The following is a 13,596-nucleotide window of genomic DNA, read 5'->3' as shown; positions in this document are numbered from 1 at the left end:
CGGGTGAAAGGTCAGCCTGCCCATGGATCAGGCTGATACTGGAAACCATATCAGACCCACACAACTGAACCAACCCTTGGGTTCCCCAACCTCCCTCTCCCTCCAGACTTTCCCTCTGCCTGCTCCCAGCGCTCCCATGACCCCCGGTGGCCTTATGGGAGTCTCTAAAAACAGAATCAACAGGTGTCTTAGCAGCTACCTAGGATAGTGAGTTTGGTTTCTTCTCTTTTCCTTTCCCCACTCCACGCTGGTCCTGTGCCATTTCATCCCGTGAAAGAGAAAAGAGGAGGCACGCACACACCCGCAAGGGGGCTACTGAGATTCATTTGTGATAGGTGTTGGGCCAAAAAAATGTGGCCAAAGAAAGTCGGTGCCCTGCTACCAGCAACCTTTGTGTCAATTTAAGCAAATATTGTGGTGTTTCCATGGTGATTCCTGTTTTGAATATCCACTACACTCACTTTTTAAAGGGCTTTTCCTGTTTGCATTTCAACTTCAAACCTGTAAATATTTTCAGCCTTTTTAGAAAAATTAGCCCATGTGCGTGCAAATACCAACACACCGCCCAACCTCGGCGCATGACCTCCCAGGCCTGGAGGTCCAGCCTCCTGGATGCGTAGAATGGGGCGCAAGGAACCCAGAGGGGGCTCTCTGTCCTCACTCATACCCAGCCTGTATATGGGGCTAGCATCAGGGAGGGTGGTGGCTGAAATTCCGGTCCTTTCCTTCCCCCTCGGCTGGGGAATTGCAGCATCCACAGCGCCTGCGTGATCCCGAAGTGTGTGAGTGGGCTCGGCCCTGACTCCACAGTGTGGCATGGTGTGGGCAGCTGCCCGGCAGGTTCTCCAACTTGGCCCAGCCCTCGGATCCCCTGGGCCTCCCTGGGGTGCACGAACCTCTCCTCTCCTGCCTCCCAAGGTTGGGCTACGACTGGAGGGGGGAGCTGGTGCTGTCAAGGTGAGGGCTTCCAGCATCAGCTCCACCCACCTCTGCTCTGGGGCAATGCCACCGAGGCCAGCTCCCTGGGGTAAGCCATCAGGGAGGGCCAGTGACAGTAGTCCGGGCCTCAGATCAGCCCAGCTCCCACCCCACCCTTCAGCACTATACAGGGTTAACAGCGGGTTTCCTGGTTTCCATGGATTCCCGCCAGGCCCCTAATGTGAGTTTCGTGTGATTTGGGGGAAGTGGATTTCCTTTGTTTTCCAGTTTGGGAGTATTTTTTTCTTCAAAAAAGAGGAAAAAACACTTTAATGGGAACTTCAGGGCCACTGGGAGACTCACTCCTCTGGGCTCTGACACACCCCTGCCTGTTGGTCTGGAATCCCCAAAGCCTTGGACAGCCCATCCACCAACCAAGTATCTCTGAGCTAGAGGAAGGGGTGCCTTGGACCACCTGCAGCTCCACACCTCCAGAGCACTCTTCTGCTGGGGGCTCTACTCCAGCGTCCCATCAGAACAACCTCTGCCCCACTTGAAAGTCAGCATCTTACACAGGCCACTGACATTCCCCCTTCCAGACATGCACATTTGCCCAGAGAAAAGGTCAAGAGAAACTCTCCCATCTCCCTGATCCTGGCAAGGAGCTAGGAAAGACCATCGTCTGACCACACACGAATGGCGAGCGTGGATGATACCAGGGTCTTACATCCTGGTTCACAGGGGGTTCCAGTTATGGGGAAAGAGGGTGTTCTAGGCCCTGGTGGGGCCCTCGTCTGGCCTGGTCCAGCCGAGGGAGGGGCCTTCCCAGGGCAGAGGGAGCTTCTCAGCTTTGGCAGCAAGAGCAACCGAACAAAGGGTGTAGCCAGGCCTCCCCCTCCTCCTCCTCAGTCTTCCCCATTCCTGCCATCCTCCAGCCCTGCCAGGGTGTGGCCTTGCTCTGGAACTATCCCCAACCAAGTGGCCTGACCCATTTACCAAACCAGGGCACAGGCCCCAGGGCGTACCATGGATGGAGCCCTCCCACAGCCCAGGCCCCGGGGCCGTGGCTGCAGCAGGAATCCTGGTCAGTAGGTGCAGAGCCCAGAGGACAGAGGTCTCTGGACAGCAGCTCCAGGGGGAAGGAGTGAAAAGCCACACGCAGTTACAGGAATAATACTGGGTGGCAAATCAGAAGATGTGGGTCTGAGTCCCAGTTCTGCAACTAACTCACCGTAGGCCCTTGGACAAGACACCTGATCTCCCTAGGGCCCAGTGTCCTCACCCATCAGGTGAAGCTAACACCTCCTTCCCGCCTACCTAGCCGATGTGCTGGGGGAGCAACAAGAAATGTGAAAGGTGTTAACAGAAACGCTCTCACCTGCCACCACCCTCTTCTTCCAAGTCTCTTCAAGGTAACCTTCCAAAGCTACCTCAAGCAGGCCCATATGCCCCTCTACTCTGCTCCTGGTGCAGCAATCATTGTGGCATTTAAGTCCATCCTAGACTAAAGTCATTTGCTCATGAATCTGTCTCCACCATTGGATTTTTAACTCCTCAAGGGCACAGACCAGGTCTTAATTATCTTTGTATCCCCGGCATTTAGCACAACAGCTGGCCCACAGTGGGTAGCATAAGTGTTTGTGGAACTGAACTGGTCCCTGATTTCATGTCAGAATTAGATGGGCCTGGCGCAGCTTCAGCCCTCTCCCCCGAAAGAACACTCCATTGGCTATTTTCACGCTCCATTCTGCTTAGTTCCCCTAAGCCCCAACCTGCGTCTTGGTCTCTCCCCACTCCTCCATTAGCACCACGAATTAATAACTTTCAGGTTCAGGAGGACTTCTTAGTTACTTGATCCTCCTCCAACTGAGTCCAATATGAGTTGACTGAGCACCTAGTATGTGCCAGGGGGCATGCTGGGAGTGGAGGGCACACCGCCTGCCTAAATGGTTTTCACCCTCTGCCAATAGATCTACATGAGAAGGAATGATGTTAATTAACTGGAGGATGGCTTCTATCCTCCAAGCACCATGCTGAGTGCTGTATATGCGTGATCTCACCGAATTTTTATAATAAGAAGTAGGAAGGATTAGGATCCCTGTGGATAGATTAGGGAGGGCAGGCACAGAGATACAAAGTGACTTGCCAAAGGTCACACAGCTCGCAAGTGCTGGAGCCAGGCCTGGACTCGGGGCTGACAGGCTCCAAAGCCAAACTCACTTAAAAGTTCCTCTTTGGTGGTGAACACGATGCAGTCTATACAGAATCTGAAATATGATGTTCACCTGAAATTTACATAATGTTATAAACCAGTGTGACCTCGATAAAAAAAAAAGCCCCTCTTCGTCCCCACCCCTGATCTCAGCACCCCCCGACACCTAATGCTATTTCCCCTCCTGAACCTCAGTTCTCCTGCCCTCCAGCCGGGTCTCCATCAAGGCCCCTGGAGCCACCAGAAAGCACCCGGAGATCTCAACTGGCGGGGGGCAAAGGCCACGCTCAGGTGCTTCCTTCTGGCTGGGCTGTGTGTAGGGGAAGGCGAGGCCTATGGTGGCGCACCCGGTGAGTAGGAGGAACCCCCAAAGCTCCCTGGTAAACAGGGTCACAGCTGTGGGCACGGCCTCCTGGAGGGTGAAGGGACTGAGCCAACCATCGCTGTCTGTCATCTGAGGGGACGGGGACAAGAAGGCCACTCAGGAGAGGGCCATTCTAAGTCAGGAGGGCCTATGGGGGTGGAACAGCTTCCATTTCTTCTCTCCAGACAACGGGCAAGCTAGGGAGCTTTATCCTGGGGTGGGGTGCAGTGGGGGCCGCAGAGATTTCTGCCACCTCCCTTACATCGGGACCTCCTTCTGCAATGAACGTCTGCTTCAGAGATGCAGGACTGAGAAGCAGGCCCACACAAACCCCTGATTTTCACCTGGGTGAATGTGAGCGAGCACCCATCATCCCTCCAAAGGAGAGGAGACTGGCGGGGGGGGGGGGGGGGCAGGTGGAGGAAAAAGATCTACATCCAAGAGGAGAAAGAGGTGGAAGAGCAGGCCTGGGTGGGAACAGGACAGAGCCCTAATGAGCAGATTTCATAAACCACCTGGAGTGAAAACAAAAACACAGACGTGCGCATTGCCCAACTTCAGGGCTGTATGGAAAAGGAGGAAAAAAAAAAACAATAAAAAAATCCACATCTTAATACAAAAATCCAACATGATGTGTTGTGGCACGAAAGTGTTTTTCACTGCATTTTTCATCTGTGATCTCACACAGCCTACGACGGGTACGCCCAACGCACCAGGTATTTGATGGCACACAAGCAGAGCAAACACATACACAATTAACCAAAACAAGGGCGGCAAATATTCAAATCGGTCCAAGCTGGCATCCCACGGCTTCAGGTGGCCTCTGGAGATGGCTCCGAGAATGGGCTTTAGATTTCTGAAGGAGAAATAAACGGGGCAAGAACACAGCTCAAATGGAAGGAAACGTGGAGTTCTGAATTTTCAGAACTCTGGAAGCGAAACTCCCGGCCAGCTGGTTATGTGGCCTTTCTACACCTAAGGTGCTGTCCTGCTGCCGACAGGGGACAGAGAGAAGACCCACACCCCAGAGGCCCCTCCTGCATGTCACTCAGCCCACACTTACTATCTCTCCCTTTTTGTTCCACCCCTCCCCCTTTTTAATTGTTGGATGAGTTTGCAGAGCGGTGTGCCAAAAACAATCAACTCCAGGGAACAGAGCTACACAAAAAAGGGCGTGTCTCCAGAGGGAGACGGATATCCATGGAAACCACCACCTTTTCACAGTAGCCTAGGTGAAGCCGGGGTGATGGCATGGGGGTGGGGAGACACACTCCACCCAGAACAGGGCCCCAGAAAATGCTCGCCTTGCTGATGACCTGAGGGAGCCCTATCAGGTGGAGGGTCAGGAAGAGGGGTCAGATGGAAACCACCACAAGGGCAGGGCTGTTGGAACACGTGTGAGCACACACATGCTTGCACACATGCTCACAGGCACATACACATGCCACCCCACCAGATCACTAGGACAGCGTGCCATAATGGCTTAACATATAAGCTTTGGAGCCAGACTGCCAGGTATAAGCGGCCACTTATAAGCTGTGTGACCCTAGGCAAATTACTTTAACCTCTCTGTGCCTCAGTTTTCCCATTAGTAAAATGGAGATAATAATAGTTCCTCCCGCATATGGTCATGAGGATGAAAAAGATGTACTATTTGTAGCATGCTGAGAAAAGTACCTGGCACACAGTGTGAACTATAACCATTTCATAAACAAAGTCAAAGACCAAATGAAAAGAAAGAGGAAAGGTTTCCAGACTCTGTAGAGGAGGAAAATAATAACAGCTCACGTTTATTAAGCACTACACACTGAGGACTTTAATACATTGATACATATAATCATCACAAGAACCTAAGGAGGTAGGTTATTATCTCAACTGGATAGTTGAGGATAAGATGCAGAGAGGGATGTGACCCACCCAAGGTCACACACTGGGAAGTGATTTGAATCCAGGTCCGTCTGACACCTATGCACCATACTGCTTGGCAAGGAGAGGGAGAAGGAAGGGCGTGGGGAGGAAGCAAGGGAGGGATGGGCTTCCAGGGGTTCTCTTTCCAGATAGGACTTAGATGCACAGCAGTGGGACCCCATCTTTTGCAAGCTTAGAAAGGAAAACGGAAATCCTCTGAGCCAGTGACTGGGGATGGGAGGAACAAGGAGCAGAGAAAAGCTGAGATGGCCAACAGACCTGGGTGCCCACATTCCTCAGGAGTCCCCATCTCAGTCCTGACCCCCGGAGACCAGCGATGCCCTCAAGAATCAGAAGCTCCCTGGAGGAAAAAGAGCAGAGCTAGGGGCCCACCTCCCAGCAACAGAGGCCTAAAGCCTGGAAAAGGTCCTATTTCTGGGTCAGAACCCCATGAACAACCAACTGTTTGCCTTCCCAGAACCTAGGCAGATCCCTAGAAGGGACAAGGCACAGCCAAGGCGAGCACAGGCTGCCCCTAACGCAAGACCAGGCCCAGGGAGGTGCGGGAGCCCCAGGAGGCTGAGAGCTGGAGTCAGAGGCTGCCTGCCCTGAGCGGTCTGGTTCTCACCCTGCTTGGAGACAGAGGCCACACAGGCTTGGTGGCTCAGCCCTTTCTGCCATCGACCACCCAAACTCATTCAGATATTTCCTCTCTCACTTGCTTTTTTAAAAAAATTTAATGTTCTCTATAATTCATCCGTCCCAGAAGATAATCGATAGAGCCCGTAATGAAAATCTGAGCCATATTTTATGATCCGCTGCGAGCAGAAAGGGCCACATCAGCAGGTCCGGTTTTGGCTCTCCCTATCTGTCTTGCCCACTGCCCCAGGGATTACTTCCCAGCCTGCCCTGCCCATAGCCCCCGACCCAGAGCTGTGCCCTGGGCCACCCGAGGAGGGTGTGGACTGCCCAGGCGGAGAAGAGGCTCCGGCCACAACCCAGCATCACTTCAGCCAACAGTCACTCCACCAACTCCACTCACAGGATGGTCACCCGCCATGGCAGAGTCTTCCTGGAGCTGTCCCCTGACCTAGGACCCCAGTACCCCTACCCTGGCATCACACAACTGTCTTCAGCCAGGGCCCTCCTGGGAGCCTGAAGACCTACACAAGGATCTGGAGGCCCATGCAGACCTTGGGGAGCCAGGCCAGCCCCCCACCATGGCATTCTCTCCCCACCAAGAAAGGCCACCTGCTCCCTAGGGGCTCCCGGGGGCTGCCTGGGAAGCTCCAAGGTATACCTGGGACCCTCAGGTCAGTGGAGGGTGAGTCATTATTGCTCATTTTTACTTCCTCAAGCACGTGCCTCCTCTTCCCAGTCTCTGCCCTGTGAGGTGAAGAGTGGGGATGAGCCCACACACCGGGGGCTGGAAGGAGACAGCCCCCTCCCGCTATGCCAGGGCCGTCAGGGTGGAGCTTGCTTCCCCCACCTTCCCCTGGCACCACCACTGGGAGCCATTCAGCAGACAAGGCCCTGCTCCTCCCAGAATCCCTTGCTGCCTGGCACCAATCAGAGAGCACCACAACGCCAGTGCCAGGACGGGCAACACCCAATCAGGGCCCAGAAGATGCTCCGACATCCCAGGAACAAAGACTCAAATCAATAGGAAGTGTGATTCAGCCACATCATGGACTACTATGCAGCTGTTAACAGATATTTATGGAAAGCAGGAAATTAAGTGAAAAAACCTAGATGACTCTATTGTTCAGGACGCTGTTCAGGAGAACTTTCAGTGCTGTCCTGTATAGCAGCCACTGGCCACATGTGGCTACTGAGCACTTGAAATTCGTCAGGGAAGCAACCTAGGTGCCCGTCAAGGGACAAATGGATAAAGAAGATGCAGTATATATACACAATAGAATACTACTCAGCCATAAAAAATGATGAAATCTGGCCATTTGTGACAACATGGATGGACGTTGAGGGTATTATGCTAAGTGAAATAAGTCAGAGGGAGAAAGTCAAATATCATATGATCTCACTCATAAATAGAACATAAAAACAACAGCAAACAAACACATAGAGACAGAGACTGGATTGGTGGTTACCAGAGGGGAAGCGGGGAGGGAGGAGGTTGAAAGGGGTGACTGGGCACATGTGTATGATGATGGATGGTAGTCTTTGGGTGGTGAACATGATGCAATCTACACAGAAATCGAAATATAATAATGTACACCTGAAATTTATATAATGTTATAAATCAATCTTACTGTAATAAAAAATAATAAAATTAATTTTTAAAATAAATTAAAAAAGAAAGAAATGTGGAAGGTATGACTGTGCAACCGAATTTTTTATTTTAGTTAATTTAAGTTTAAATAGCCACATGTGGCTAAAGGCTACCGTATTGGACAGCACAGGGTTAGATAGAGAATTTCACTGATGTAAAAAGAAATTCTTAATAAAAAATTAAAAAGCCTACTATCTCAAGGCAGTGGAATAATCATTATTAACTACAATAACAGAAAGAGTTAATGTTTAAGTGAGCTCTGTGCCAGACTCTGTGCTCAATATTTTATATCGATCATCACACTGAGTCCTCACCACCCTCCAAGATGCATATGATCATAATCCCCACTTCATAGATGAGGAAACTGAGGTTCAGCAATGTTAAATAACTTACCCCAACTCACACGGCTGAGTGGCAAAGCTGGGTTTCAAACCCAGGTCTCTCTGTTCCCCTAACCCATACTTTTTTTTTTTTTGAGGAAGATTAGCCCTGAGCTAACATCTGCTGCCAATCCTCCTCTTTTTGCTCAGGAAGACTGGCCCTGAGCTCACATCTGTGCCCATCTTCCTCTACTTTATATGTGGGACGCCTACCACAGCATGGCTTGCCAAGCGGCGCCATGTCCGCACCCAGGATCCGAACCGGCAAACCCTGGGCCGCCGAAGCGGTATGTGTGCACTTAACCGCTGAGCCACCAGGCCAGCCCCCAACCCACACTTTTAACAACTACATACATATACATATGTGTACAACATTACATATTTACATGTAACGTTACATATTTTTAAACTGTTTTCTTAACACTTGTTTGTATTTTCCAATGAGCCATTAGTATGAGATAATCAGGGAGAAACGTATTTCTTAAAAAGACTCTAAAAAGAAGCAAATCCTTTTTCCCCAGGAGGAGAGTACAGAGTGAGGCTTATGGGGGCCCTGGCCAACTGGGCCTCTAGGTTTTGGCCGGAAAAAGACGTCAGTGCGGTCACGGGTCCCCTCTGTCCCTCATCCTCCTACTGCCCAGATGCCCAGCACTCAGGAGGCCCGGGGCCCACCAACGACGCTGGGCCTGGAATTCTCCAGCAGCCAGGCTGCCAGTGGGATCCAGTTTCCTCCCAGCCCCACCCTGGAGTCCATTCTTGACAGGTTTCTCAGCCGTTTTGCAATCAGCACCCTGGTCCGCATCTTAAAGAAGGCAGGAGTCCACAGGGCTGTCTGAAAAAGACAACGCACATCATTCCTACCTTGTATCACTCTCTCCCACTACCTTCTGGAAGAGCCGGGAACTCTGGGCCAGCAGCCCAAGCCTGGGATGCGCTGCCTGCCCTCTGTGGGCACGGGGAGGCTTGTTTTCCTGGGGGGACAGAGACCGCCCCATTCATCCCCTCTTGGGACCGCATCTACGTTCAGAACAAGGAGGACCAAGAAGCTCCCTTTGAAAGGTCCCTGGTGAAAGAAGCCCCAGCAAGTACCGAGCCCAGCTAGAAATGGAATTGGGGAAAATCCTAAATTGACTTGCTTTTTTTCCATAGCACCAACTTGGGGGAGGGGGATAGGGAGTGATTACCCCACTTGGTCTGGTTTCCATTGCAACTTTTTTTCCCCCCCTGAGATGCACAGATTGTTCTGATTTCAGGGTAGGCAGGATAAACGTCCTTACTTAGAAAGGTTTTTTTCTTATTATTATTATGGATTTTTGGTTCCCTGCTGTCTGCAGTTCGCTGTCATTTCCAATCTACCTTAAGTTCCCCTTGAATTTATATATTTATTTTTTGAGTTGGTTTCAGGTACTTCTAGTTTATCAAACAATCAGCCCCGTGAGGTACACTGGGTGTTTCCAGAAATTACATCACAAAAAAACATGCAATTAAAGTGTAAGGGAAAAAAAAACATAGCTGTTGCTTAATTTTGTATTTTAATTAGCGACTTACTGTAAATGTAGACTTTTAAAATGGAGGCGCCTAAGCAAAACCAGTAAACAAGTTTTTCTAATGAATTCATTTCACCTTTTCCCTCCTCCTTCTCCTCCTCCTCCTCACCAGCCCAACTGTCATCTTCCAGATTTTCTTTGCCCTCTTTTTTCTATTCCACTTCTTAATCCCGGCCCAACACATATTAGAAAAAGTATACCCCAAAATAAAATCGGGAACCCTGGCACCCAGGACTCCTGCAGAGCCCCGGCTTGTACGACCGTGGAAGAAGCTTCAATGGTGAGGGTCCTGGCTGAGGACCCAGCGTGAAGTCTGCTTTTGCGCCCCTTGCCCTGTTCCCAGTCCTGCCTCACTGCTGCCAACCCCCGTCCGCTAGGTCACAGAGAGCCCTCCGCTCCTGTCAGTGCACTGAGCTCAGGAAGGGAGAGAAGAAAGCCCAGTGCAGCACTGACTGCCAAGGCAACAGGGGGAGGGTGGAGACACAGCACCTGTAGCCGGAGCAGGAAGGAGGTGAGGAGACCTGGAGAGAGAGGGAAGCTCCGGGGTTGTGAAACCCAAGAGACTTCTGGTTGCCTGGAGAAAGGGAGGAGAAGGGACAGGAGAGAAAGAGGAGGGAGCCTGTAGCCAGGGAAAGGGAAGCTGAAATTAGAAGGGTCTGTCCAGGTCACAGGGCAGCCCGGGGAAAGGACACAGCCATCAGTTCCAGGCACCCCCAGAAGGGTAGACCCAGGCTGCCACCATTGGCCAAGCTTCCACCATTGGTGTAGAGTCCGCTCCTCCCCTCAGAGAAAGTTCCCAGCTGGGGCGGGGGCAGGGTGGTCAGAGAAGTTAGCTAATTTGCCTCTTTTAGCCTAGTTTCTGGGAGAGAAGGCTGAGGATGGGGACAGAGTTCCCTGCTCTCTGCTCAGTCCAGCCAACCCAGGAAGGGTAGACAAGTCCCGGATGTAGGAAGACCCCTGGAAGCTGCCTCTGCCCCATATCAAGGCGCCCCAATGTCCCCGTTCACCAGGGAGCATCTGAGCTCTCCTGTCACCCCAGAGGCTAGGCCAGCTTAACGAGGGCAGATGTCCACCCCAAGCACCAGACAGGAGCACACCTCCTCCCTCGCACTGTCATCTCCAAAACCAACGCAGAGACTCCTCGGAGGAACAGGTCTGCTTTATGGACTCTCTCCTGGGGCAAGCCAGGTATTCAGCATGATGAGCAAAACCCCACAGTGGCCATTTTTACTTTGAGTGGGAAGAATCGTAATGGCAGGCTCAGGAAGGGCTGTGTCATTTACCTGCTCATTCCCATCTCAGACCATCTTCACGCTGGGATTCCTTTGCCTCTGACACTAAGACTAGTCTCAGGCCCTGTCTCCTCCATTACAGCAGGTGGCCTCATGACCACACTGGCTGGGGGGTGGTGGAGGGGCACTCAAGAAGGCTCTAGAACACCTGGCGGCAGAATCCTGGCCCCTACTCACTAAGATTCCCAAAGAAAGGAAGGAGGAGAGGAAGGAAGAACCAGAGAGGAAGGGGCTAGACCTCCATGTCATCATGCACCGGTGGGAACCCAGACCCAACCCCACGACAGATCCTGCTCGGTTCAGCTTCAATCGGAAAGGAAAGCTCCCATCAAACATGAGCTGGGCAGGGATGTGGGCACCGAGATTAGGAATTTGGAAAACCATCTGAGGAACCTGGCCCTGGGAAGACAGCAACAGGATTTAATACCTTATCCCGGCTGTCTGGTAAACACCCTGAACCATCCCCGCACTCCGTTAGGCAGCCTCGGATCCTCAGGTGTGCCGGCGACGGGCAGGTAGAGACAGACGTGGGCAGAGACAGGAAGGGAGGGAGTGTGGGCCTAGGGGGAGGGGGCCTGGGAGGATAGGATGGGTGGCAGCCAAGCCAGACAGTCAATGAAACAGCTGACAGGTGCAGGGAAAGGGGGCAGGGAGAAGAGAAAGGTGAGCCGGGGGTTCAGAATACTTGGGGATGCCACTGTCACAAACCAGGGGGCTGAGTGGAATGGGAGGAAGGGTCAGAAGTTTGTGGGCCAAAGACCTAAGAGTTCTGGCCACCTTTCTCTCAAGTAAAGGGGAAACGGGAGGTGCTATGGACCAGGCCAGAGGCTCCCCCAAACCAAACACAACAAAGCAGCAGGCGGTGGGGGGCTAGCCTCCAGGGTTTACTGTGGCCACCTCTGAGAGCAATCGAATCCACTGGGGTCCTTTGGGTCACCCTCTCCCCAACACACACACACATAGCCCACATGGAAAAGAAAGTCAAATCAATCAAAATGGAGCATCCTCCTATTCCAGGCTGGAGTGGACATGTGACAGCAAGCATTGAGAAGAAGCAGGGAGGGTGGGGAGCAGCCCTGGGGCTGCTCAGAGGGGAGTCAACTCTCCAGAGATGGCTTGAGGAGAGGTAAGAAGAGATGAGCAGAAAAGAGGTGCCCAGGGTGCTGGCCGTTCCTCGGCGTGGTCGGGGGTGAACCCCCTCAGCTATGATCCCAGCACCGAGGTTGGTGCCACCTTCACCGCCGGGCCCAAGTAGGCCACACCACTAATCCTCTTTTCCCATTTCCGTCTGCTCCTTGATGTAATTACAGTTTTGGATTGAAATCTACCCAGAGTGTAACCCCACCGCCTATGCACTCTCTAAATCCTTGGGTACACAGCGGTGCATCTCTCCGCTCTCAGTGAATCGGAAACCATGTCAAACACTAAAAGTCGAACCACTTTTGAATGTTCTCATCTCTGGCTTCTTTCAGCAACACTCTCAAACCCGCCCTGGCCCTGGCCACCTCCACGAGCTCAAGTCCTCCCTCTGTGCCCCCTCAGCTAGTGGCCCAGAGCTACCAGGGCCTCCTATGTACCCAGCAGTGGGAAGAAAGAGGTTCCTGGCCTATTGAGGGGCTCAGCTTAGAATCTCTTGCCTTCTACACATTCCCTAAACCCCATGATCCCAAGCAATCCCATCTACAGCCCCTTGATCCAAAAAGAGCCAAGAGGCCCAGAGAGAGACCTTCCCCGCTCCAACAACACCCACATGGAGCGCTGGCCCTGCTGCTGGAGGCTGGCCTCATCCTTGGATATTTCCCACCACCCACGTCTGCTCCAAACGTGGCCCTGCAGGCATCAGAGGAGTCCCCAGGAGAGGCTGGGAGCCTGCACCCACCCTCCTCTGCTCCTTCCCAAGTTCCCTGCAACCCACAGATTGCTGACATCAGAGCGCATGCCATCTGCAGTCAAGGAAATCTTCCAGTGTCTTCTGCCACCATTTCTGCTCCAGTTTCTCGTATAGAATCTCTCCTCCAGTTTCTCAACTCTGGCCTTGCCAGTGTCAACAGTTTGAATCTTTGCATGAAACAGACACACCACACTCCCAAACAAGGCAGAGAATATACTGAGAAAAATCCCACGAGACCAAGGTATGGGGCTGGAAACTGGAGTCACTGGCTCACTATTTCCCCCACACCAGGCAGGCGGCCAGAGAACCCTGGGCAATACATGTTGCAGACCTCGCCAGACATCAGAACACTTGTTCGGGTCCCTACCCTTTGGAAGCTTGTCCCCCAGTGCATCGCTTCAGGCCATTGCTGGTGATAATTTTTCAGAGATAAACAAACCGGTTTGGATAAAACAAGAACCAACCTGAATTCTTCACCCAAAACTCAAAATGAAACTCTCTTATCACCTCTTTCCTTCCCTTTGCCACCTTTCTACGCCGTCATCCACTTCCCTAAAATTTGGACAACCTGATCTTTTTAAAAATTCAGTCCTTAAGCCTTTTAGTTCAGGGACACTACCACGCCTAGACCATTTGGGCCAATGTGAAGGGATGCTGGCTTATTGAAAATGTCCTGCTTCCAGGCAGAAGGAGAACGTGCCCGGGAACTTCTGCCGGGCTGGTGTCTTTGCAGCCCCTTTAAAAAGGGTGTGTGTGTGTGTGTGTGTGTGTGTGTGTGTGTGTGTGTGTGTGTG

General features: G+C 52.1%; 1 protein-coding gene across 2 annotated transcripts in view; it reads right to left on the bottom strand.

Moving 5' to 3' along the window:
• CASZ1 (castor zinc finger 1) overlaps positions 1 to 13,596 on the bottom strand; it is a 150,792-nt gene that overhangs the window by 117,505 nt on the left and 19,691 nt on the right. The window lies entirely within an intron of this gene.

The sequence above is a fragment of the Equus quagga genome, chromosome 5 (assembly GCF_021613505.1).
Source record: "Equus quagga isolate Etosha38 chromosome 5, UCLA_HA_Equagga_1.0, whole genome shotgun sequence".
NCBI lineage: Eukaryota > Metazoa > Chordata > Mammalia > Perissodactyla > Equidae > Equus > Equus quagga.
Note: the sequence above shows the minus strand (reverse complement) of the source record. Positions and strands in the feature narration are given on the sequence as shown.